At 33.1% G+C, this 26620-nt stretch overlaps 1 pseudogene; it reads left to right on the top strand.

Annotated features, from left to right (window-relative positions):
• The window catches only part of LOC149423859 (uncharacterized), a 60802-nt pseudogene that overhangs the window by 19654 nt on the left and 14528 nt on the right, over positions 1-26620 (top strand).

Here is a 26620-nt window from a genome sequence, read left to right on the forward strand (position 1 = left end):
GACAAGGTTTACTTTCAACAAGACTGCGCTTGCACAAGCAACGAAACCATTGATCTTTTACGATTGAATATCAAAATAACACCTCTTATTGGAAAACCCTGTACCTAGATTGCATGCAGTTGGCAATGTTTTCTAGATGTGTTCAACTGCACGGAATATAGTTGTAAGAAGGTTATTATAACATACCTCAATCACAATAATCAATGTCAGGAATGATAATATTCCTCTGCATGGCTTCTTTATCATATTTTCTACATCTGAATTATTTACTTCAGATATTTTATAGTGTTAGCTAACATATGTATTATTTTATTAAAAAATATTATTTCTTATCCATAAGTATCATTGAATCGATGACATCCCTGAATTGTTAATTCCAAGTTGCAATGCCTGCCCAGCTACTCCAAGTACAATTAATTATGTGGGTAGCAATAAACTCACTACTGATCATAGACATATGAATATTAGTAGACCTGCCCTAAGTGATTTTTTTTTATTTATTTTTTTATTTTTTATTGTTTAACTTATAACATTGTTACATTGTACATAAAATAAGTTAAAAATAAGTAATAGTGTAAAACATATGTTGTTGAATTTCTACTCCAATGAAGAGTGCTAGCTCTTGAGCTTGGCGTAGGAGTTATTTGACAATTATTTCATGTTTATATCAGTAATTAACATTATTACAGTACAATAAATATAAACTTAAAAGAGGATTGTGACGTTAATTTTGGTTGAAACATGAATTGAAGTTATAACATTTGATAGGTGATATTAATTTTTTTTAAAGATAAATTTGACCTTCTTTTTGAATAAAATAAAATCTGGTATTTTTTTCACTTCTTCGGGAAGACTATTAAAATATATTATGCCTTTGTAAATGTAGTTATTGTGCATTTGTTGTGTTGAAAATAGAGGAATTTGGATGTTAAAATTATGCCTTAAGGATGAGTTAAATTTAAGTTTTTTTACTACAGTTTCTTTATATATTTGTAATATTGCATCTTTTTTATAGAGGTCTTCAATTTTTGGTACTTCGAAAATTTTGAACAATGATGCTGAAGAGAAAGTTGGTTTTTTTTTCAAAATTACTTTGATAATTAGTTTTTGTACCACTTTGACAGAGCTTAAAAATTTTTCATATGCACCTCCCCACCCAATGATTCCATACTGAAGTAATGATTGGACTAGTGCGTAATAGACTTTTTTCAGGTTGTTTATCTTGAGAACATTTCTTAATCTAATGAATATATAGATACATTTTCTAATGCGTTTAACAAGTTCACATATGTGTCTGTTCCATTTCATATGTTGGTCTACAATTACACCGAGGTATTTTATTTCAGTTGTTTGGTTTAGTATGGTACATGATTCATTACAAACATCTTTGTTACATTTTTTGTTGTGTATTATTATATGAATGTTGGGGTTAGTTTTGAATTTATTTATTGTGAATGGTATATAAACTGTTTTTTTGCGTTAATTGTAAGTAGATTTGTATCGAACCAGTTTTTTAGGATTTGGATGTCGTTATTTGCATTTTCATTTACAATTTTCCAGTCATTACCCTTAATTATGATAATTGTATCATCTGCGTAAGATATAACTGTTCCACTGAGGTTTTGTTTGAAAATATCGTTTACGTACATGATAAAAAGTAAAGGACCCAAAACAGTACCTTGTGGTATCCCAAAATCACTTGTGAGTGGTAGACTAGATGCGTGATTAATTTTTACAACTTGTGTTCTTTGGTGAAGATAACTTTTTAGCCAACTTAATGCTGTGTCATTAAAACCTACGATCTTTAATTTTTGTATTAGTTTGACATGAGATATGCTGTCGAAGGCTTTTTGGAGATCAACAAAAATACCAACACATTTTAATGATTTGTCTAAAGCGTCTTGTATGGTACTAGATAATTTAGCAATGGCGTCTTTTGTGCTTTTGTTTTCCATGAATCCAAACTGATTTTCGTGAATTATATTATTAATCTTTATGAACTGAGTTATTCTTTTTTTGGCAATTTTTTCAAATATTTTTGCAATGTTTGATAGTAAAGAAATAGGGCGGTAATTGGTTGGTTCTTCCGGATTGCCGGTTTTAAATATTGGTATAATTACAGATTGTTTGTACATGGATGGAAAAACTCCGCTTTGAAAACTTGTATTGATTATATGAGTTAATGGTTTTGATACTTGTGATTTTATACATTTCAGTGTTTGTATTGTGACCCCATCAAAACCAGGGGCAGAACCTCCTTTCATACCTGTAATAATTTGTTCAATTTCTTCTGGTGTTGTTGGTTGAAATAATTCAAATTTATGCTCATTATTTACTGTAGTATTTGGGTCATTTGGGGTAAGGCCTTGTTGGATTTTTTTAGCGAGGTTTTTTCCTACATTAGCAAAAAAATTGTTAAATACATTTGCGGCTTCTAGAGGTTTATCTTTACAGCAGATTTTTGAATCATTATGATTTACATTGTTGATTGTTTTATTTTTTAAATGTTTTTTATCGACAATTTCATTTATGATGGACCAAATCCTTTTACTGTCATTTCCAGATAATTCAAGTTTTTGTTTGTAGTAGTCATCCTTTGTGTTTTTTATTAGATATGTAAGTTTTTTTTTATAAGCTTTGAAATGTTTTTGTAATGTTATATTTTCCGGTTGTTTTGTATATTGTTTGTAGAGTGTTTCTTTGTGTCTAATTGAGATGATTAATCCGTGAGTTATCCATGGTTTGATTGGCTTTAGTTTTGAAGATGTTTTGTTAGATTTAATATTTCTACAAGCATTTATGTGAAAACTCAATTTTTTATCAAATATTTTGCAGCATTCTTCTACATCGTTACATTGATATATTTCTTGCCATTCTTTTTCGTTACTTAATATTTTAGTGAGAGAATTTATATTAATACTATAGTTGTATTTATCAGTATTATTAACGGCCGTTGTGGTTGGTAATGAGAGGTTTTGATGTTTGTAGTCATATTTAAATATACATGCAAAATGATCCGTTACAGATGTTTTAATTACCGCAGATGATATATTTTGTATATCTTTGGTGTTTGTGAATATGTGATCGATACAAGATGGTCGTTGTCCGATAATGTTTCTGGTGTATGAATTTATACATGAAATGTAATTTAATTCTGCTAACATATTTAAATAGTTATCTTTATCGTTAGAGGAGTTGTCATTAGCGATATTTAAGTTAATATCTCCGATGAGTATTGTTTTTTTGTTTCTATGATGTTGTAATATTTTTTTTAATTCTTCTATGTATGTGGTTATAGCAGAAGAGTGTGTCCGATAAATAGCAATGATATTAAATGAATAATTCATAAAATTTATCTCCAAGTTTAATAAATTGACATTATTCACCATTATTTCATTTACACTTGTGACAGCGTAAATATTTGATACAAATATGGCGACGCCGCTATTTCTGTTAATTTTATATTTTGTTGCATAGTACGAGTAACCCGGTATATTATAATTAATTTCACTCGATGAATGCGTTTCTGATAGTATTATACAGTCAAGTCTATTTAATTGTTTAATAGTTATTAGAAATTCTTCGAAATTTTTTTCCAAAGATCTAACATTCATGTGTATTATTATTAGGCTGGCTGTAGGTTTTATATCTATAAAATCGTTTGTATTATTTACCGTGTCAAAAATCCTTTCGTCTATTTTATATGAATTATCTATTGCGTTTATTATAAAGTCGTTCATTTTGAGGTAGTAATAAAATTAACAATAATGTTGGCGCTGGGAATACACTTCACATTTGCAATTATAATATTATATGTGTTTGCTTGTACATTATCACTGCGTGTTAACACTTTGCGGGCGGGCTTTTCGTAATATTTTTTTGAAATATTGTGCATATTATTTAGGTTTTCGTTACACTTGTAATTAATAATATGCATCATTAGTCGTAATCGATGCGATCCCTCGCAATTTTCAGCATTTTGTTTCTATAGTTGCACCTAATACTGTTGGCTGCGTGGTCCGTGGTGTTTTTTTCTCCATATTTAGAATTTTGTCTGGTGCAGTTTACACATGCTGGTACTGTTTTTTCTCTTCCCGGACATTTTGAAAGGATGTGATCGCCCATGCAGTGTGGGCTTTAAAAGTGGGCTGTGATTAAAAGCGTATTATTCCCCACTCCCCATACCGGTTCCATTGGAGCCGGCTGTGCTCGCGTATGGCTTCCCGTGAATCTTGAGAATGTGACGTCATCATTCTTGTTCGAACTAGCGTCGAGTTATGGTCGAGGCATTTTACGAAATAACACGGCAAAATGGTGGCTTAGCTATGAAAACTTGTAAAAATAGATGTGAAAAAGAGAATAAACCCAATTGTCGTATTACATTCCATATGTAAGCATTATTTTAAGCGTAATTACATCGTATAATATGGATCAGTTTGTAGAAACATATACTATCACATCGAGATAAATCTGTACGCATCGTTGGTTACTGGGAACTAAATTATGAACACTTATAAAATTGTCTTAACTAAATGCGTAAACAAAATATTCCACTCTGAAAATAGAAGAATTTTTTTTTTGCCGAATTTGGACTTCGCAAATTTGTTCATAACGTGGCGAGTAATTTGCGCTCCCATGTAAAAATGTCTATTCATTCAAAAGCAGATTTTACTTTTAAGAACTAAATGGTGATATTATAATGCGAGATGCCCATATACTGTCAGATTGATTTATTGACGAATCACAGTCAGCTTTACCCCCTTCGTTCTTCAACAGTTGATTTTACCCTTCGCCTTTAATTTCTAGTCTATATATTCATATGTCTGTGCTACTGACTATTATCATACACACCTCATACTTATGACAGGTCTTATACAAGCCTAGTATAAATCAGTTCAACTATTGTTACACTGGTATATATTTCTTTTGGATTATGCATTGTCTTACTGCACTTATATTAATAACTGAATCACTTGCAGTAGTGTTTTTGTGTAAACATTAATTGTTCTTTAATTTATTGCTATTATTATTATCCTGTTTACCACTGTACGCTTGTAATTCGATTATCACTGGATTGTAAAAGCCATTTTATGGTATTTGAATAAATAATTAAATATTAGCTATCTCCCAACTACTGAATCTGTACAAATCGCAAGTGCGCCACAAGGTTGAATTTTGCAAACCATCTCTGGTCTGGAGCCCCAAAATACCAAGAAAAACGAGTATAGCTGATTTATTGAAATCCCGTTAAAAACGTATGGCAATCCACTCAGAATAAATCGGAATATGTGTTTTTTTTATTTTATTTTATTTTATTTATTTGGGAAAATCAAAAGATTATTTACATATATATAAGAATAAACTAAATAATAAAGATAAAATCCAATAACAGGTTTTCACTTAAAATTATAATAATAATAAAGAATAATAAAAAAATAAAAACTAAGGGTTCTGTACCCGTGGCCTGAGAGATTTACAAAAAATACAATATTGTAAATAATAAATAAAAAATAATAACAGATCTAGGAACACAAATAAATAAAAATTTAAAGTTAACTGATATACTAATAACCAGCTAAAATTAAAAAATTTAAATTTAACTGATATACTAATAACCAGCTAAAATTCAAAACATAATGTATTGTAAAATTTCAACACAACAGCAATCAATAAAAGCACTACACAATAGCAATAATAACAATATAATAAATGTATACCTACAACTACATTGAACACATGAGTATAAATTGGAATGAGTATAAATTGTTAATAAAGGTGCACTTTTCCTGATAAATAAAATGACGAAATGAGACAATATTAGAATATTGATGAACACGTGTTCCGTCGTCCTCATAACGCTCGTTTCGCTAATACTTTGTTAGGAAATCTCAACTCATTCGTCAAAGTCCTACAGTCTCATTTTTAATGGGAATACGAGTAATTTAACAAGATTTTTAATAAATTAGCAATATTTTATATAAGTAAGTTTTCTCCTGTGTTATCAAACGGATTACAATCTTTAGAGCACGGGAATGCCGTTCTTCTTTTACTGGTATTTGAATGAAAGATGCTCCACAGAACTAGCGTCATATTCGGCACCGGTGCACAATCGGGAAACACGCCAAACGCGCGCCCAACCTTTGTACACAGTTGACATTAGTCGCTTGATAACGTGTCGTTTTTTTTGTTTCAGTCTTAGGCTTCTTAACAAAACCTTATTTTTTACTAAATTAAATTACTTTTTATACATCCAGCACACCACTACACAAGCAAGGATCTGTTTAAATGATTTACCTGTACCTACGTATGACTACGCTAGGCAGTTATAGAATAAAAGTACCTACCAAAGAAGATTCTTTGAGTGCACTTTATTTTTGTACAAACAGGATGCAGAGAAAGGAAGGTAATTAAGTTGTGTTAAATGGTTTCCAAATAATTAAATCTTTAAATGAGACCCAAAATTCGTCCAGTCGTGTTAGTAAAACGGCACCAATGACCATTTCCTAAAATAGAGGAGTAGATACGTTCGTTCTATTACAGGGCTAGAATAGTTAGTGTCGCAATTCAACCCGCAGTATTTAGTCAACCGTATTATTCTGATTCGTTTTTGCTCCATAGAAATATTTTTAAATTTAACTGAATGGATATCGGAGTGTCTTTAATCACCCCGCCCCGGGGAGCTCAAAGAGCACCGGCTGCCCCGGGCGATGGGCGGGAGCGGGGGCGAAGGGCGGGAGCGGGAGCGCTGGCGCTGGACGCTGGGCGCCGCGGTGGACGCTAACCGCCCTCAAAGAGTTGAAAAGGTTTACAGACGGATGCGCTAGAGCGCCCACGGGGACGCAATAGAACAGATGCAATGCTAACAGGGTTGTCACACTCAGTGAATAATTTCTAGGTTCCTAGGTACCTTAATAATATTATCATAAATTTGACAACTTTTTTAAAATACTGTAATTTTTTATTTTTCTACACTTGAATATATTTGAAATACATAAATCTAAAAGGTAATTCTATCTAGTTTCTAAAATGGAATTTGTTTTTAAGATGTCTAATAATGAAGAAAAATATAGAACACTTGGGATGGGTTGTTTAATAGAATTTCAAGAAATCATCAAATTTCAAAGTTGGTTTTCGAGTTCTGTAAAGGTTATTTTTAAGTTCTGGTATTTTATCATTATTGGCCAGTTGATTCACAAAATTGATATAATAACATAACTCGAACAGAACCTTCACAGAACTTGAAAATCAAGCATGAAAATTGAAGAATTGTTCAAATTCATCAAATTTAAACGTTCATTTTCGGGTTCTGTGGAGGTCCTATTCAAGTTCTGGTATTATATCATAAATAGGCTAGTTGCTTGACAGAACTGAAATAGTAACAGAGGTTGCAAACATTATTCATCGAACTTAAAAATTTACTATAATAGAATTTTTTTAAATCACTTTTGACGGTTAATACTAATAAATCTAAACGAAACATGAAACAGAACAAGATACAGAAAAAATAAAATAGATAACGGTCTCAACTGGGAATCGAACCCAGGATCTTTGTCATACCGGGAGAACATCTTTAACCACTCGACCATTGGGGCCTAATTATTATACATCATTTTTGTCAATTTCATATTTCAAATTCAGAATTAACAACATTATCTGGCAACGAATTTTTCCAATATTTTTGGCATCTATATTTTTGAATGATTGAAAAGTTCTAAAGAATTGGTTTGTAACCTAGATAGTGTCTCGAATAAACATATCCGATCCTTATTTATTATTTATCATAAATATTCTAATATTTCGTCCAGCGTTTCCACTTCTGCCAACCCTGCTATTGCCACTCAACCAGACGCAAATGAATATTTCCAACACCCGCTAACAGATCGAATTAATTTCATCTTTTTCTTTGATTCGGAGTACCTACCTATTGCGATATTTGCTTTTCGTTGAATGAGTCCATTCACCGTGGGTAATATTGTCCAACATCTGCAGTTTGCTCACAGCGAGGAGGCAAAAACTAACCACAGTTTACCTAAACACTAAATACTACATCTAATTTGGAGCATTCGGAGGCTTTCAGAAATAATTACATTTTCTTAGTCGTCAATGATAATTGACGGTTCACTTTTTCGTTGTGTTTTATTCGACGTGCAGTAAAGTCGTTCGTTAAACTTAAGTTGTTTAATTCAGTGCATTTAAAAATAAACAGTGTTTTATAAAATCATTTCTTTCTGTGTTTTTATTTCATGACAGTGACAATGGTGCGACATTGTGAAAAAATTACACAGTGATCGTTGTATTCAGAATTAGTATGCCGATATTCAAGGAAATAAAACGTGTCACGAGAGAGCGAAATGAATTATTTTATGTGAGTTTAGATTAATTAACGATGTAATCTTATTACCCACACAGATACAATGCAAAAAACTACAGTTTGTATGTTTGGTTACAATGGTTTTTTTGATTTTTTCTTCGTTTGTCCCCCTATAAACTTCGAAACTACTGGACCGATTTTGCTGAAAATGTCAAAGTTTGAACTTATTAGTGCCAAGAATGTATGATGTGAAAAAGAATGGTAGACGAAGTCAGGGAATCCCGGGGAAGGCGTGGCACGTTTGAGCATGAAACAAATACTATGTTTTGTCAAAACTTCACTCAAAGCCATTCATACCTCCCAGCAACTGATCAACACTGGGTACATGTCAGCTTCTTCTTCTTCTTCTTCAATGGCTACAGCCCATTTCGAGCCTTGGCCTCCTTTAACATGAGCCTCCACCGCCCTCTGTCCTCGGCCATCGTCTTCCAATCTGCAACATGGAGTAGTCCTCTGGCATCTTTCCTGACATCGTCCTCCCATCTTCGTCTAGGTCTGCCCGCCTTTCGTTTGCCTCCCGGGTGTCCTGTTAGAACCTTCTTTGGTACACGTGTGCTTGGCATTCGGTGCACAGTTAGTCTTTGGAGCCGTAAATGAGTAGAGAGTCTGGGAGCTTGGTAGATGTCATATAGCTCCTTATTGTGGCGGATTCTCCATGCCTCTCCCTCTCGCACCGCTCCTAAGATTCTTCGAAGTACCTTTCTTTCGAAGGTGTCCAGCCGTTCCGCAGACTTTGCTGTCAGTGTTCCCGCCTCACATCCATAGGCCAAGACCGTTCTAATTATTGTTTTATACAGGGTTATTTTGGTTTTCCTATGGACGTTTCGGGATTTGAACACTGGCAGCAACGCGAAGTAAGTGTTGTTAGCGGCTGTGATGCGCTTTCTTACTTCTACGGGGTCTTCGTTGTCCTGCATGTCAGCTAGTATTCTATAATGAAGAGTGTCCCGCTGTGGGTATGTTTTTTACATCTACAGTTTTATTCGGAGAATGATATAGTTTTAAACCCTTGACCTTCAACACAGGTCACTGTCTCACCTGCCCAATATTTTTTTTGGTTAAATTAAAAATAAGACAAACATTCTCTGATTACGAGCAATGGCGGCTCGTGACTTTTGGGTGTTATCGTAACCATTGGCGGTTACGATTAACCTGACAATATTTAGCTTTTGTTGAACATCACAGCCACCGACCGGTCAGAAATATATACCTATTCTTATGCTCAGTTGTTTCGCAGAAATTCACGTGTGACAAAGTCATCAAATAGTCATTCAGCGCCATTTTGTTTTTGTTTTGACAGTTGAAAGATTTCCGTTAAATGCCGAACCTAAGTCCGTTTCAACTTTTTAAGTTACAAAAAAATATATGTTATTTTTTAAGATAATATCTATACACTTGTTATGCCGAAACGTTAATTATACAAAATACCCTAGATAGAAAAATATCGCAAAGTAATCTCCGAAAATGATTAAAAACAAGTTTTGTTCTGTTATTTAGTATGTTATAGCCATGAAAAAATTCCAAGTGTATCTTTAAATGCAACTAAAGTATTTGTCAAGATTTGCTTTACAAAGCAAAATAATTATTATCGCTGAATAATTTCGCAAAATTATTATGGTTTTTTTTTTAATATTAGCGCGCAACATTCTTATTTATATATATATATCCCTTTCAACCCATATTTAAACACTTACTACGAGGCCTTAAAGCAGAATTTTGATACTCCTTGATGAAATTTGGCACACTTAAAAATAAATATGAGGAAAAATTTTGTCTACATTTGATTTCAAAATAATCCTGCATCCCCGGGGTTCTCAGCTAGTCTTTTATACTAAATCCTGTCAACGCCGGGGATTTCAGCTAGTATTTGATACAAAATCCTGTCAACGCCGGGTATTTCAGCTAGTCTTTCAAAAAAAATCCTGTCGACGCCGGGGATTTCTGCTAGTCTTTCATACTAAATCCTATCAACGCCGAGGAGTTCAGCTAGATTTCATACAAAATGATATTAAGTAGATTTGCCGTAATATTTTTATGGAAAAAAAATGTTTTTCACAAGCTGATTAAGTCATTTAAAAAAAAACATTTATATCCTCTTGGCCACTTCCCCAATGATAAGCGAATTGAATACTTTGAAAGTATCCGCTGGGTTTATACATTTGATTGGATTTCAAGTGACAATTTTATCAGTTAATCGTAGCACGAGGATCTTAAGTACCGACTCAAAAATAGAAATATATTTTTATTTCTTATCAGAAAAATCATGACTTGAAATATAAGTACATATGTTATACATCAGGGTCCCAATCGCGAAAGGAGAAGATTTGTCAGTGTCAAATTAAATCTAAACCAAAAGCCGACAGAACACAAAAACATTAACGCCAGTCAATTGCATTTAAATTATTTAAAGTACATACCTACCTATTACTTTTAATTATTGTGATTTTTCCTGTGCACATCTGTAAAGTCTAATATCAAAAAGAGTTCTCGGTGATGAGTGTAATCAGTATAGAAAAAACTTCAGTGTAGAATATGGCCGGCATAGTCCAGTGGTAACGCATTGACTGCCATTCCGAATGTCGCGGGTTCGAACCCGGCGTACGCAAATAAATTTTATTTGATTAATTTGTGTTATTTCACAATTTATTAATTAAAATAATATATAGTATATTTGCGGCACGTTCCAGAGTGGAAGATACTACCAGTATCGCCCTGGTGTAAGACCACCATTCAGAATTGAAACGTTGCTCCAAATGGCTTTAGCCGTGTTTAGTGACTAGATCTGAATAGCCAGGTACTTCCCCACCTTCCTCTTTCCCTTCCCCACTTACCTTCAGCCTCACAACATCCCCCAATTGGGGATGCCATAGTCTCAATGGCTCCAGACGGGAGCAGTTGGGACTCTTGTGAGGTATTCACTATAAAAAAAAAGGATGTTTAATTTTCTTTGACCTTGTCTGCTGTAAACTGACCCTCGAACACTGAAATATTATTCTAAATTACGTCACGTGCGTTGATTACAGAATAAATCCGTTAATTCTCGTTTCTACAGATTTGGACAGTTTAATCTCTCTGGGATTTTAGGAAACAAAATGTTATCTTATTGGCATTTGCTAACACTGATTAAGTTTGAACTAGCCTAAGTCAAATGTACACAATGCACCCAGAAGAGATTATAACAGGCATGTCGATTACAATATTATTTATGATGCTTGTTATTTTTTTTAAACTCACGGATTACGAAATGATCGAAATGATTTTCTGGAATTTATTGTTGGGATTCACACATTGTGTAATTCTCTGAAAAACCTCTTATTTAAGCACTTCTCAAAGTAGCTTGAAATCTGTATAAAAATATATATTCTAGTCAACAATTATGTTTCTGAAGGGTTAAAAATAATTGTTGACTTATATAAAAAACATATATTAGTCAAAAATTATGATTCTGAAGAGTTAAAAATAATTGTTTACCAGTATAAAAATATGTGTTAGTCAACAATTATGTTTCTGAAGGGTTAAATATAATTTTTGACTAACTTAAAAATATATTTTATTCAACAATTATGTTTCTGATGGGTTAAATATAATTGTTAACTAACTTGAAAATATATATTAGTCAACAATTATGATTCTGAAGGGTTAAAAATAATTGTGACTAGTATAAAAATATATATTAGTCAACAATTATGAATAACCCTTCAGGCTAATTTGTTCGCTTTGGGAACAACTCATGGTCTCACAGATATCACTGTGTTCCTTACTGTTGTAGTTAGAAATATGGTCTAAATGGTGTTAGAAAGAGAAAACACCACTCTTTATATTCAAATCTAGAAGTCAACCACAGAAAAATTAAAATGTCCACTTTTATTCATTCGTGAATTTTTACTAATTATTTTTATATGAAACGACAATAAATTGAGGTGATGATAAAGTTGATAATTTGTGTAATAATATATATGTGTTTTTGTATATTTTTCGCTATCAGTAATTTTAGTTACAAGAAACGTAAAGTAAGCAATTTTTTTTTTGTTTGCATTAAAAATTTTAAAAATTCAAAAAGTATATGGTGATCCTACATAATAATATAGGAGAGCATATTTCATCTCCTTTCAAAAACAGTTTTTTTAACTTTCGGATACGTTCAGAAGTATTCCATTATTTGGATTTTATTGCAAAGCGGAAATACTTCGAACGTCTGACAGAATGTGACTGAGGCCTGAAGAGTTAACATTTCTAAATGGCCAGATTCTCGTACTTCGCAACCGTTCTTAATCCCTCTCCCCCCTCTATGTGACCACACGAATCTCTCAAATTGTAGGTGCCATAGTTTCAATGACTCCAGGCAATTGGTATCTTTGCATCATCTAACTTGCGAACGGTCCCCATTAGATCAGATTAAATTAAACACATAACCAATAAAGGCAGATTTAGTCAAATACATGTCAAAGAAAACCAGCTTTACTTGGAGCGGGGCAGCTGCATTCAATGAGATTATTTACACTCAGTTCCCATCGACCAGCTTTGATTACCCTTAATCATCAGTATGAAATCATCTAACTTTTAAACGTAACCCATTAAACCAGATTTAATTACATAACAATTTGGGTGGCAGGTTTGGATACCGTCACCCCGGGAAGCAATTATTAGATAATCATCACCTCTGCCATAGGTCAACCTAAGTGGTTCGCTACGTTTGATGACTTTGCAGGGGTGCTGGGTTCATCGGATGTGGTGTATTCATGACTGAGAGATTCATGACATCGGGAGAGATCCTTTGATCTATCCAGCAGGTCTCTCGACCCATCGCATCGGTAGGGATATATTCATACATCCGTCACTCCTAGACAGACTTATCCCTAGATTCCTACCCACTCATCATACCTTTTTCCTTCCCAGAACATCCTCTCCTTCCTTTAGATTTTATGCTTCGAACAGAGCAGCTAACTTACACCCAGATCCCATCAGCCAGTTTTTATTACCCGATGGAACACATGAAACCAGAATCACGTGCATATGGAATCAGCTTCAATTACACCGAAAACCGTGTCACCCACAAGAGGAAACAAACTCACGGTTTCATGAAAGCAGTATTTAGTAGTTCACCTAACGCAGGTAGCTGTAGGTAGGTACTCGCAACGCATAGTTTATCGGTTCAGGAAATGTCGGTTGTTTTGTGTTGTTCATTTTTAGCGCTGGTTCCGGTAATGGGATTATCCCCTGGCTGCAGCACTAATGCAGTTATTAATGCGTCTATAGGCAGGAATTGTCCGAACTGCGCCCACCGCCCCCGCCCACCATGTCCGGCCACGGGTCGCTTTACTTTGAACCCTAAATAATGACCACCGATTTTTATGCGCTTTCAAAATATTTTACCAAAAATGTTTTTTTAAACTCTGATGAATTTCAAAGATACATTGTGTGACATTAAATATATTCTATGCAGAACTGAAAATAACAAAACTTTTTAGACGTGGAGTTTCGGTTGTTAGAACTGTGGAACAAACAATTTTAGAATTTTTTACAAATTGATTTATTTTGTTTGTTTGCTTTTCTTTAGTGCGAATTTTCTTCAAATAAAAAAAATTTGTAAATCTTTTGCATTCGTTTAAAATTTGTGGAGAGTTCTATATTTCACACATAACGCCTGGCTGTAATAAAAGATCTGAATATTGTTTTCATAATGAATACTTTTCAATTCGGGAGGCGGGTTTGGGTACCGCTGCCCTGGGAACCATTTATTGGATAACCAACATCTCTGTTATAGGTCACTCCAAATGGTTGTCTACGTTTGTGGACTAAGCAAGGGTGCTCGGGTTCATCGGGTTAAGTATGGTCAGGATTCGTCTTTTCATGCTCGATCGGGAGAGGTTGGTTTGGAGAGACCCTTTGACCTCTCAAGCTGGTCTCTCTTTACCCGTCACCTTGCGCCGTATCGGAACGAATAGACTATTCGTCCGTCTCACTGATTCATAGATTCCAACCCACTCCTCATATCCCAGAACTTTAATGTTCAATTAAATGCAGTCACCACTATTAGAGATCTAGGAATCACACTTGATTCAAAATTTAAGTTTGATGTACATATCAGTGATATCACTAGTAAATCCTTGAAAATGGTTGGTTTTATACATAGAATATCGAAACCATTCAAAAATACCCAATCCATTATAACCTTGTACCACTGGTCAGAAGCAAATTGGAATATGGTAGTGTTATCTGGAACCCACACTACTTGAAATATTCAAAAACTATTGAATCTGTACAAAAAAAATTTCTAAGATTGTTATCATATAAACTTGGACTAAGTTCCGTACTGCAGTCTTATGAGCAACGAATCCAATACTTTAACTTTACGACCCTGAATAAAAGAAGACAATTTGCTGACTTAATATGTCTACACAAAATTATTCATGACAAGCTTGAAGCAACTCATTGTGTGAGCAATATTCTTATTAAAGTTCCTAATAGACGTAATCTAAGGAATCAGAATATATTCCATCTAGAATTATTTAAGAACAATATTGCATACTTCAATCCATTGTCTAGAATGTGTCGTCTGTACAATTCTATTGAGTGTAACTACATAGATATATATGCAAATAGTCTCGCTTATTTTAAAAAGCAAATTAGCAATAGATTGTGAATGTTTGTTTGTTTTTTTTTTATTTACTCTATTTTTTTCTGTTTTATTTTTGTTTATTTTGTTTTTTGGATCATATATTTATCTGTATGTTTTGTTTTTGATATCTCTTTTTTCGCCTTTGCTCGCGTTTTGCTGTTAATATTTTTTCTGTTAATAAATATAATACATAGTGTATAATGACACTTAAACTGTGCATGATGTGAACATTTTTAAGTGGACTGTTGACATATACGTTTTTTTGCAGCGCTTATCTAATGATTTTTTTTTTCATGTTAATAGTCTGTAAATGTTCCTAAACAATAAATAAATACTTCCTCTCCTTCCTTTCCTTAAAAAGACCCCCCACAAGCATCCCCAAAAATTACATAGACATAGGCCCTGAGATAAATTATTTTCCTCAGGGCCAGTTATTGTCTTTATGTCAATTACTAGTAGGTTCATAAAATTTAAGCTACCTATCATAAATTGTACTCAATTAATATATTTACAATTATACACATCTACAAGCTCATCTACGCTAATTTACAAAGTACTTCAGCAATATTAATCACGATACAAAATGCAATTACGAAGACACCTGTCTCCCCTACCTTCCTTTAAATATCTTTATTTTCTTTGTATGAATCTGTATTCATAATTTGTCTCATATCACGTCCTTCCACAGCCGAGAAAATGCACGTTTGATAGTATAATTACTATCGTTTCTCGCACGAGAAAAAATAAGAAGTAACCGTTAAAGGTGTCACCTGGGCCTAATGAGTGTTTGTCCACAGGTGAACCTAGACAGCTCCGGGATTGACCCGAGGCAGCTGCAGGCAGGAGGACCCCGAACCCGAACCTTGTCACACACTTATTCCACTGATTCTACGGGAAGACTTCCACCAACTAGTAAGGAATAAATGAACGTTATATTATCATGCATTTGATTCATTTTAAACCTGTAAAAAGTTCATTGTGTTTGTTATTCTTAATTGGTTAAAAAATGAATTCAATATTATGGGTTCGGTTGCCCAACAGGTTCTATTAGTAAATATAGTTATTTAGTAAATAACCAATGCTTTTAAAGAAAAATAAAAAGTTGACTCCGTTTATACTGATTTTGGAAAAGGCTTTGATACAGTTTCCCATAAAATTCTTATTTGTGAAATAGAAAAGCATGGAATAAGTATGCAACATATTCGACTAGTTTAAAAGCGATCTTACTTGAAGATAACAAATTGTTAAAATAAAATCCTACATGGCAGAAAAAATGCAACAAGTGGGGTTCCACAGGGTATACATCTTGGTCCAATATTGTTTATAGATGATATTTAAAAATATTGCATGAAGTATTTATCTTACTTTTTGCTGATGCCCTCAACATTTTTAGATTAATTCAAAATATCATCGTTTTTCAAGATAATATCATGCAATATGCAGTGAAAACAGATTTTAACTAAGTATCCCAAAATTTATTTATTTTTCAAATAAAAAATCCATTGATCCTTAATTACCAAATTGATAATTGAGACATTCTCTTGAGACATTAACACAAACTAAAGACTTCGGCATCACTTTTCAGTCAAATCTACCATTTGTTAAGCACGTAAGGAATTTATAACTCTAGAATTGTGATTTCAAAAACTAGGTTGTCGAGATAATCCGAAATGTTAACAGATTAACTACATACACACTCTGGTTAACAAATATTATCTTATTTTATTTTCGTGTTAAAACACTATTTTATTTTAAACATATGTGTTTTTTAAAATAAAACCACGATTCAACATTTAAAAAATTGCGTCATTTCGGATCATCAATCATTACATTCACTACTCATTACGGCGCCTTCTCATCTTGTATATTATATGAGTGTCTATGGTCAATTTATGGAACAAAAGTTGAAGTCCATTCAACTTTTGTTTTTTTTTATTTCATAGATTCTATGAAATAAATCAAATCACAATGTCAATGTCTAGTGATTTTTTACAACTGTGTGCTTGGATAATAATGTGCTTGTCTTGTTATTTGCCTTTTTAAAAAACATCTATTTGAATTTAATTTTTTTTCGTGAATGAATGAAAAATACATCCGATCGATCTGAGAATCGGCAGATAGACTCGTGCTCATAAACATTTATCTGAAATTTGATGATATTACAGCAGTTATTAAACGAAATAAATATCGGTCCTACCCAATCGGGATTTGGCGTGGTTGTAAGCATGGTTTACTTCAGTCCTTGGGGAGGAAGGTTCAATCCTCATTCAAACCAAAATATCTATTCATGATTTTTAAATTGCAATATTTAATTTCATTCCATGTTCCTGGCAGAACAGTTACAAAATAGTACCTACCGTATTATTATTACAATTCTTCTTCAACGACGCAATATATTATACGCTTATGAGACGTATCCAAAATATCTTATTAAATATACACTCCGGTGTTGTAAATATGTATAGTTAAAAAATATGGCATTATAAGTTGACTTTTACGTTTTTTGTTATCAAATAGAGCTGATTCATGTAGCGAAATCGTTTAACTCTGGGATATGCAAAATAAAGTTGGTTGATTTTTTGTTGTTGTTTTTTTTTTTTTTAATTTCATCACTTAGAAATATTATAGATCTAATGATACAATGAAATGCTGCCAGTAGAATATCTAGGCAAAGTATTTTCTTGATGAGAATTTTTATAACATTTTTTTATCAGAATCTCCTACCTACAAACCCCTTCATGGATATGGCTGTACTGTATGATGTGGCAAATTAAGTTTTTTGAATATGATAACAAAATATTATAATAATTGTGCCCGGTTAATACTAGCCTATTGTTTTTGAAACGTTAGAAAACAATAGGCTAGTGTTAAACGGCAATTTCAAACTTATCGCCGAAGTGACATTTAACGTGACGCGATTTAAGTGACAGTTAACATAAGATAACAAATAATATATCTTGATAAAAGTAAGTAAGAACATCAGTAAGTGTACAGAAAACAGAGGGTTAATATTAAGAAAATTACAAAGTATACCAGTATGTTATTTCAAATGATCTGCATAAGGGAACGTATATAGTATATGTTTCATGCTGTTAATTAATACCTCCCTGATTGAGAATGACTTGTGTTTAAGGAAATTCGATGCCTGATGAAATCGAAACCAAATTTATGTTTTCTCATATATTGTATAAAATATATGCGTAAAAAAATATTTAACGGGAGTACAAAGTAAGATGAAAAATATTAATTTTACCTACTGAAATATATTTTAAAAACTTAATTGACAGCCCTGACATCGTTGCCACTATTGAATTCCATGTGCCGACTAGAAACACAAGGCAAAATGTAATATTCTTCTGTAATACATACACAGCCAACTATCAGACACATTCACTAACCAATAGGATGCGTGATCTGTGCAACAAATTTGGGGGTACTATTGACATATTTACCTACTCCATTTATAGAATTAAGTGTGATCTATACCAGCACTTTGTTGAATCCTACAAATTATGGTAGTGATTTATCTTATAATATGTAGTAATGTTCTTGTTTCTATATTATTTTATTATGTTACATGATTAACTTATATTGTTTCATACTCAATTTTTCAGCTTACGTTATTTTATGCTTTAAATTCGATAGCTCACTAGGTATATTTTGTTATTAAAATTAATGTAAAAGCTCAACTGGGCGTAAAACCAAACAAGATAAAAATGAAATTAATTTTAACTAACCGAGCCGAACCCTCCGATATGAAAATATCTGGAGTCAGTGAATTATTTTTCATTTGATTTCTGGTGAGTTGACGTGTTGTTATTGTATTGTTTTGTATTTATTATGCTTCTATAATGCACTTACATAATGTGGATTGACTAGATGATCATTTGTGGAGAAGTGGGTGGAAGGGTTTAGTTTTTCCTGTGGGGAAAATTTAACTCTGACATAAAGTCAGAGAGAAAATAAAAAAAATGTATTTCTGCATTATGTAAGATTTCGACATGTAAATTCATCTAAACTTATTTAATTTTATTGTAGCCTGTTCAAACTAAAACAAAACTGTCGTACTATTTTCTCATTTTTTTCAATCTATTTCACAACAAGCGTATTTAATGTTAGGTTCGTGTAGGTATATTATCACAAAAAGCGTTTTTAATGTTGGGTTCATGGAGGTATATTATGTGCTGGTATTTTTTATTGATTGTTCTTTCATGTCTGTTTTATTTTAACTAAGCTCCTGCTGATAAGCTATCTGCAGTAGCTTATCCAGTAGGTACGAATTCCCATTAATAATTGGGTAATTTATATGCTCTTTTTTGTGAAAAATCACCTCGAAGATGCTGCATGTAAAAATAATATCTTTCTACCTATAACCTCAAGATGACATGTAGGTTGTAGTTGGGCATTTTCGCCAACGTTTTTTTTTGCATTGTGTTTTCGTCATTTCCCAAAATTTTGATTGGTTTTTACGTAGTTACGTATAATGAACTATTAGAAAATTATATATTTTTAACATGCCAAATTATTAAATTACTTTATTTAGTCAGTTAAATACAAATGTTGAACCTGAATATATTTTTAATTAATTATATAAATCAAAAGGTAGTGTGTTTTACCATGTCACGTTTCTACATTCAATGAAAGAAAGTCTAATATCGTGTTTAATTTTAGGCGTGTAAGATTAATTTGGTAGTTTCTTAAATATCATATGGGAAAATATATAGTTTTTACGTAAATTCTGATCAACATTGAAAAAAATCACGTTTAACATTTCTGGTGTAGAATTCGATATAATTCTTTTCCGTAGCTATGGTTATTTACTTTTTAACGCCCTTCTTACGGATTTTTAGATATGATTAATTTATCAAATTATAAACAATTATGCTACCACTGAACGGTTTTTCAGGTGGTATAAAATCATAGGTAGTTATGCCTATCGATCCGATATTATATCCAGAGTATTTTCGCCAAAGTGTGAATATGTTTTTATTATTTTTTAAGCTTTCTATTCCTTTTACTGTTTATTATTAAGTTTCCACCAATAGCAGACCACTAGAAGTCAAGAACTTTTTTCAGTGCAGAAATTTTAGGACTAACTACCATTTGTATGCACTTTTCATTGTCCGTAATACTAATCGCGGGTTAATTTCCCGAGAACAGTCGCGATTTTTGATATCAAGACCTATGTTGATAACGCAATAAATCAAAAACGATATACACTGGCATCACTGGCGCAATCTCTCTATTAATTGACATTCAAAACATCAGACGGCTACGTAAAAGTTAAAAATACTAATAAATTCATAATTTTGAATAACAATACTAACTTTTCTTTGGCAGTCCGCACGTACTTTATGACACTAAAAACTAAGTTAATTAGTTCAAGTCAGTAATCATAACTATCATTTTTTTTCTCGAAGCTGGAACGGTATCAGTTGATCGCGTCTTATATGAATTAGTTACGTCTATAGATCGTGTATGTATACAATTTCTTTCAGTTCTAAGAGCTTAGTTAGTTCATCCCATCCAAGAAGTCGTGCATATTGACAGCTTATCCGACACTTTAAGGGCCTCGCTAAAAGCGTTCACCGACTACCGACTATCAGAATTATATTTTGGCCGTGCTCGCAAATATAGCTAACTGACCATAGATGACAGATTTCGTCAATATCGTAATGACACAGGGCTTTATCAATAGTCCGTACTAGATCTCCTGTTATCTATTAGAAATCTAAACAAACCGAAACCTAACATAGTTAAAATAGTCACCATTCGAATTTATGCAATTGACAATTATTATTGTTGAATACAGATATCTTAGTACAAAATAATTATAGATAAAAAAGGCGAGATCCTGGATTTACCGATATCGGACTACGGATACAGTTCGCATAAACAAATTATAATGAAATAGATTGACCACTCTATTGTGCAGCAAGTTTTATTTTAAATACCTGTGACGCTCTTCTAATGAAATGTTCGCATTTCACGGTAAAATGTCTTAGTTAAATAGCGATTTGTTTTATTTGCGTGCAACTGAAGTCACTCGAGCTAATTATTTAATTCAACTTTCTCTATTGCAACAGTCTGAAAACAGCTGCTGAAGTTTTACTAGTTCAACTGATCTTGGGGAAACGCTGTAAGTATATTAACTGCGTAGGTAGGTTTAAATAATAAATATTAACAATAATATAATAGGTAATTGCAGCTAATTCTAGTTTCAAAAAATGCGGCTAGATGTCGATATCACGTACCGAGTGGTTTCTGTGATATTCAAGTTTATCCAGGCAGAACGTCGCAACCTGCTTTTTATCATATTGATCGGTGGCAGTGACCATTATTATATATATAATTAATGTAATCCTTACAATAGAATATATTATTTATATTAAAAAAACGTAGCATTAATACCTACCTACCTCAATGATTCAGATACGTGATATTTTATTTGTATAATATGCTTGTATTAATCAATATGTTTGATCGGAATAAAAAAGCGAGTTAGTACAAGAATTTAATTCGTATTATTTTTAGCACATATTTAATTGTTTGTCCAAAAATGTACGTCTGAAGAAATAATTATGAATATTTAGAAACAATAAATTGTATAGAAACTAAATTTAATTCATTGAGTTTTACAAATAACATTTTCACAAAAATAAAATAAGAGATATATTTTTTCAAGTGTTCTAAAAATTCCATTATTCAATATTTGGTGGTCACCTTACCATTTCATTACGTTGAAATTTCAATCGAAGTGTTACAAATCTAGAAATCAGTCGTCTCGGACGGGAACTTATGTCTTCTTCTTCTTTTTGATTATACTGTTTTGGAGAATTTGAACGATTCTTCAAATTTCAAAGTTAATTTTTAAGTTCTGTGAAAGATTTCTGTTATTATTGCAGTTTTGTCAAGCAACTAGCCTATAATGATATAATTACAGAACTTGAATTTTGAAATTTGATGAATTGTTCAAATCCTCCGAAACAACCCGTCCTGAGCTAAAGTCGCTATCCGCGTCTGTCTCTTTGTGCGCTTACTTTGTTACGCAACGGATTTTGATAGGGTTTACACTGTAATTTTTTCCGGAAGGTTTAAAAAAGTAGAGAAAGGGCGACCAACGCCTGGTACAAGTCAGCTAGTAAAATTTGTAACAGTAATATAACATATTTTTTACGGAGAAATTATTGACGAATAAGAATGTAATTAATGTTAAATATCTAACTCATCCTGTGCAAATTTTATTACTTTTGTGTGCTTTTAGTGAAATAAGGTTTTTTGCTTATTTTTATGATTCGAATACCATAATAATATTATTTAAGATTATCACGGCCAAAAGTATTTTTGTTATTTGTTTTTGGGGTGTTATGCCGTGTTGCGCTAACTCCTTCTTTAGCCAACGTTTCGGACAGCATTGCAGTGTCCATCATCAGGGCATATGTGTTATTTGAGGTTGTGGTGAAATGTGAACTTATGTATGAGGATGTGATACCGTGTTGCCAGCTCCAATCCTCTGAGCTAACCATGATAATAGTTCTTTATAATTCAAAATAAACATACGTTATGTCCACAGGAATATGTTTAAAGAAATTCAACATTCGTGTGAGAAGGGAGAATTTTATGAATGGCTTGGATGATTGTCGATGATATGCATACGATATCTCCCTGGGACTAGTATACCTACGCTTTGTAAGCAAGCGTTCTATAACTAGAATACTTCACTGATGAATTGGCAATAATAGTAATAAAATTGATTAGCGTTGTTGGTTTGATTTTAATTTATATAAGATGAAAACATAGAGAAAGAAACTGCGGTAGGGACCTGCAGGTCAAAAAGATCACCTGTTTCAGACTTTGCATAGGTAAACTTTTCTCCCAGAATATTATGGTACCTATGCAAAGTCTGAAACAGGTGATCTTTTTGACCTGCAGGTCCCTACCGCAGTTTCTTTCTCTATGTTTTCATCTTATATAAATAAGAATCAAACCAACAACGCTTCAAAAAAAAACCTTATTTCACTAAAAGCACACAAAAGTAATAAAATTTGCACAGGATGAGGTATGAGACGCGGATAGCGACCTTAGCTTAGGACGGGTTGTTTCGGAGGATTTGAACAATTCATCAAATTTCAACATTCAAGTTCTGTAATTATATCATTATAGGCTAGTTGCTTGACAAAACTGCAATAATAACAGAAATCTTTCACAGAACTTGAAAGTTAACTTTGAAATTTGAAGAATCGTTCAAATTCTCCAAAATAATCCGTCTTAACTACAGTCAAAAAGAAGAAGAAGACATAAGTTCCCGTCCGAGATGACTAATTTCTAGATTTGTAACACTTCGATTGAAATTTCAACGTAATGAAATGGTAAGGTGACCACCAAAAATTGAATATTGGAATTTTTAGAACACTTGAAAAAATATATCTCTTATTTTATTTTTGTGAAAATGTTATTTGTAAGACTCAATGAATTAAATTTAATTTCTATACAATTTATTGTTTCTAAATATTCATAATTATTTCTTCAGACGTAAATTTTTGGACAAACAATTAAATATGTGCTAAAAATAATACGAATTAAATTCTTGTACTAACTCGCTTTTTTATTTCGATCATTGTAAATGTTCTCCAAAATGCCCTGGAAAGAATCTCAGACTTGTGATGTCCCGAAAGAAACCATTCATCTGTTCAGAATGCATTTACTTAAGTTATCCAAATTGACCCCGGTAATAAATTTCATCTTTGCGATTCTTTCAAGGATAAAAAAAACCATCCTGTCACTTCGAATGCAATCAACAATGTTCTCAAAATTTGTTTTGACAGCATCGCTATTCCATTGTAAGAATATTATGTACTAAATACACAATTTGGCCGTCCTGAAACGGGAATCCTTCCCAGTTGGACAGACAAAGGTTCATTTTGTTTTGTATTGTTTGTAATTTATATATGTCGTTATGTCGTATACACGTTTGAGAAACCCTATCAAATTCGATTATTGCATCAAAAATGATATATTGTCGGAACTAAAATCCATCAAGGACCTTGGGGTAGTCTTTGATCCCAAACTTACGTTTTTGGACCATATATTGCAGTTCACGACATCATGCTACAAGCTTCTCGGATTTGTCATAAGACTCTGCAAACAATTTTCCAATCCCGAGGCAATGATGACTTTGTACGACTGCATTATAAGGTCTAAAATTGAATACGCCTCTGCTGTATGGGCCCCATACCAACAAAAATACATTGAAAAATTAGAACAGATTCAAACAAAGTTTTTGAGATATATGTATTTGAGAATGCACGGAAAGTACCCGCGATTCATGCATCACGAAGATTTGCTTGCCGAAACGCGCTACCAAAATCTCCACTCGAGGAGGAGTGGGGCCCTTGCAGTAACGGCGAAAAAAATTCTTAGTAATTTAATAGATAGCCCATACCTTCTGGAATGCTATAAGTTGTTCGTACCGAACAACTACAGCCAGGGACGGAACCATGATCTGCTATGTATCCCACGTGGCAGAACGGACGTACTGGCTCGGCATAGCATGACACGAGGTATGGCGCTGTTAAACAACTCCTCCAAGACTATCGATATTTTTAATAGTGGCCTTGAAGAATTCAAGAGGCATGTCAATGCCAAAAACCACTATTTATAAGTTGTTATTTCTATTCTTTTTTCTTTTATTGTTTCGTATCATCTATATGTAGTTAATGTTACATGTGTATTGTAAATGGACACACAGTCTGTAATACACAAAATATATATATACAAAATAAAAAAAATAAAAAACAATTATAATTTTGATTATTTTTGTTTTTATTTTATTGAAGCTAGCATTGGCATCGTGTGAATATTATTTTTAAATCCCACATTAATGTTTAACGATAACTGATTTCGTATTCGAAAATCTTTATGGAGAAACAAACACTCATAGGAAATAAAAATTATATTTTTATTATTACGTACTCCACGCAGAACCATAGAAATGATGAAATAAAACCGGAACATTTTCAAACAATTATTTAAATTAAATATTTTGCCACAATATTATTCACTACATAAAATTGAGGCACCATTTAAAACTCTCCATTCACTGTTTATGTATGGTTTTAACGACCTCCGTGGTCGAAGGGGAAGGCTCTCCACTAGCAATCTGGAGGTCGCGGTTTCGATCCCGGGGTGCGCAAGTAATTAATTAATTTACTAGCTGTTTCGCCCATTGCAGGCAATTAATTGGTTAGAGTACTAAGCGGTTTGATGTTTGAATGTGTATGATGCAAGGAGTGTGTGACTACACTTAGTCTTTTACCCGTTGCAGGCAACTAATACCTACTTTTATTTTCTTCACGGTTATTCACGGTATTGTATTTTTGTGCCGTCGCCGCTTAAATACCACCCATACAAATACTATCCATTAAGGTTGAACCATCCGAGGTTACTTTTTTAAGTAATTTATAGTATAAATTTTGTGATTTTCAAATAGTAAGCAGGTACCTACACAAATTTAATGGACTCTTTAATTTTACGGCTTTCACATCCCTATGGTCCGGGCTCTGATTGGCCCCGCCGTCAGACTTACAAAACGCACTTTATAGGCAAAGTGGTTTATATAAGCACTAAACTTTTTAAACTAATTAAAAATATAAACCTTCTTTTTAAATCGTTTTTTTTAAATTATTTTTTTGAAAATGACATCAATCATGTGTCCATCTTTTGAATTCACGAACGCTTATACTATTTTTTGTAATAAATAATTAATTATTCATTTAAAATTTTGGCTTGGTATTGTGCGAAATTTTTAACAAATAGTTATATTTAGGATGGCTGATTAACGTTTCTAAACATTCGAAAAACGAATTTTTCCAATAATTTTAACCGCCGAGTCTGCGTTTCGGACTGGATTTCATCACCAAGTGAAGGATGGAGATCATGATTGATGGAGAAAACAATCATATCACACCACGTGACTCGCTTGAGAGCTCGCGGCTCGGAAGCGAAACGAAACGTAACTTTCGCGCGGTCAGGCTGGCGAAAGTGCACCCTGAGTTCGTCTAAAATACGGGCGACGGAGGTCGACTTTGCCGTCCCGTCGTCGGTGACTCGTCGAAACAAATGAATACCGAATATTGGAATACTGAATTTTCCATACGATTTTTCATACATTTCCGGCACGGTACCTTGCGACCGAAAATGAACCTTGCGGTCGGTTAAAATTAAGGGGCGGAGCGGTCGTTTTTTGCCTGCAGACTCTGTCTTAATTTTTTGCGCGACTGACCTAAATATATTTATGTTATTTTAAAATGTCACTCAATACTCCCAGTATCGCCCAAGCGTAAAATCACCAGTCAGAATTGAAAGTTTGCTTGAAACGGCTTTGGCCGTGTTTGGTGACGAGATCTGAATAGCCAGGTACTTTCCCGCCCATCTTCTTCCACTCTTCACTACCTTCGATTAAGAAAAAATAACCGAAATGCTATGTTCGAAAAAAAAAGGATTTTGGGTTCTCTATGTTGTGATGTACTCACCAGTTTTCCGCTTGTACTACGAGTTTCCGGACACCGTGTATAAAATAATACAGCAGACATTTTCCAGTTAGTTAATGAGTATTACTACCTGCATATTTT

This window comes from Hesperophylax consimilis, chromosome 5, assembly GCF_061612785.1.
Source record: "Hesperophylax consimilis isolate HC1 chromosome 5, BYU_Hcon_1.0, whole genome shotgun sequence".
Lineage (NCBI taxonomy): Eukaryota > Metazoa > Arthropoda > Insecta > Trichoptera > Limnephilidae > Hesperophylax > Hesperophylax consimilis.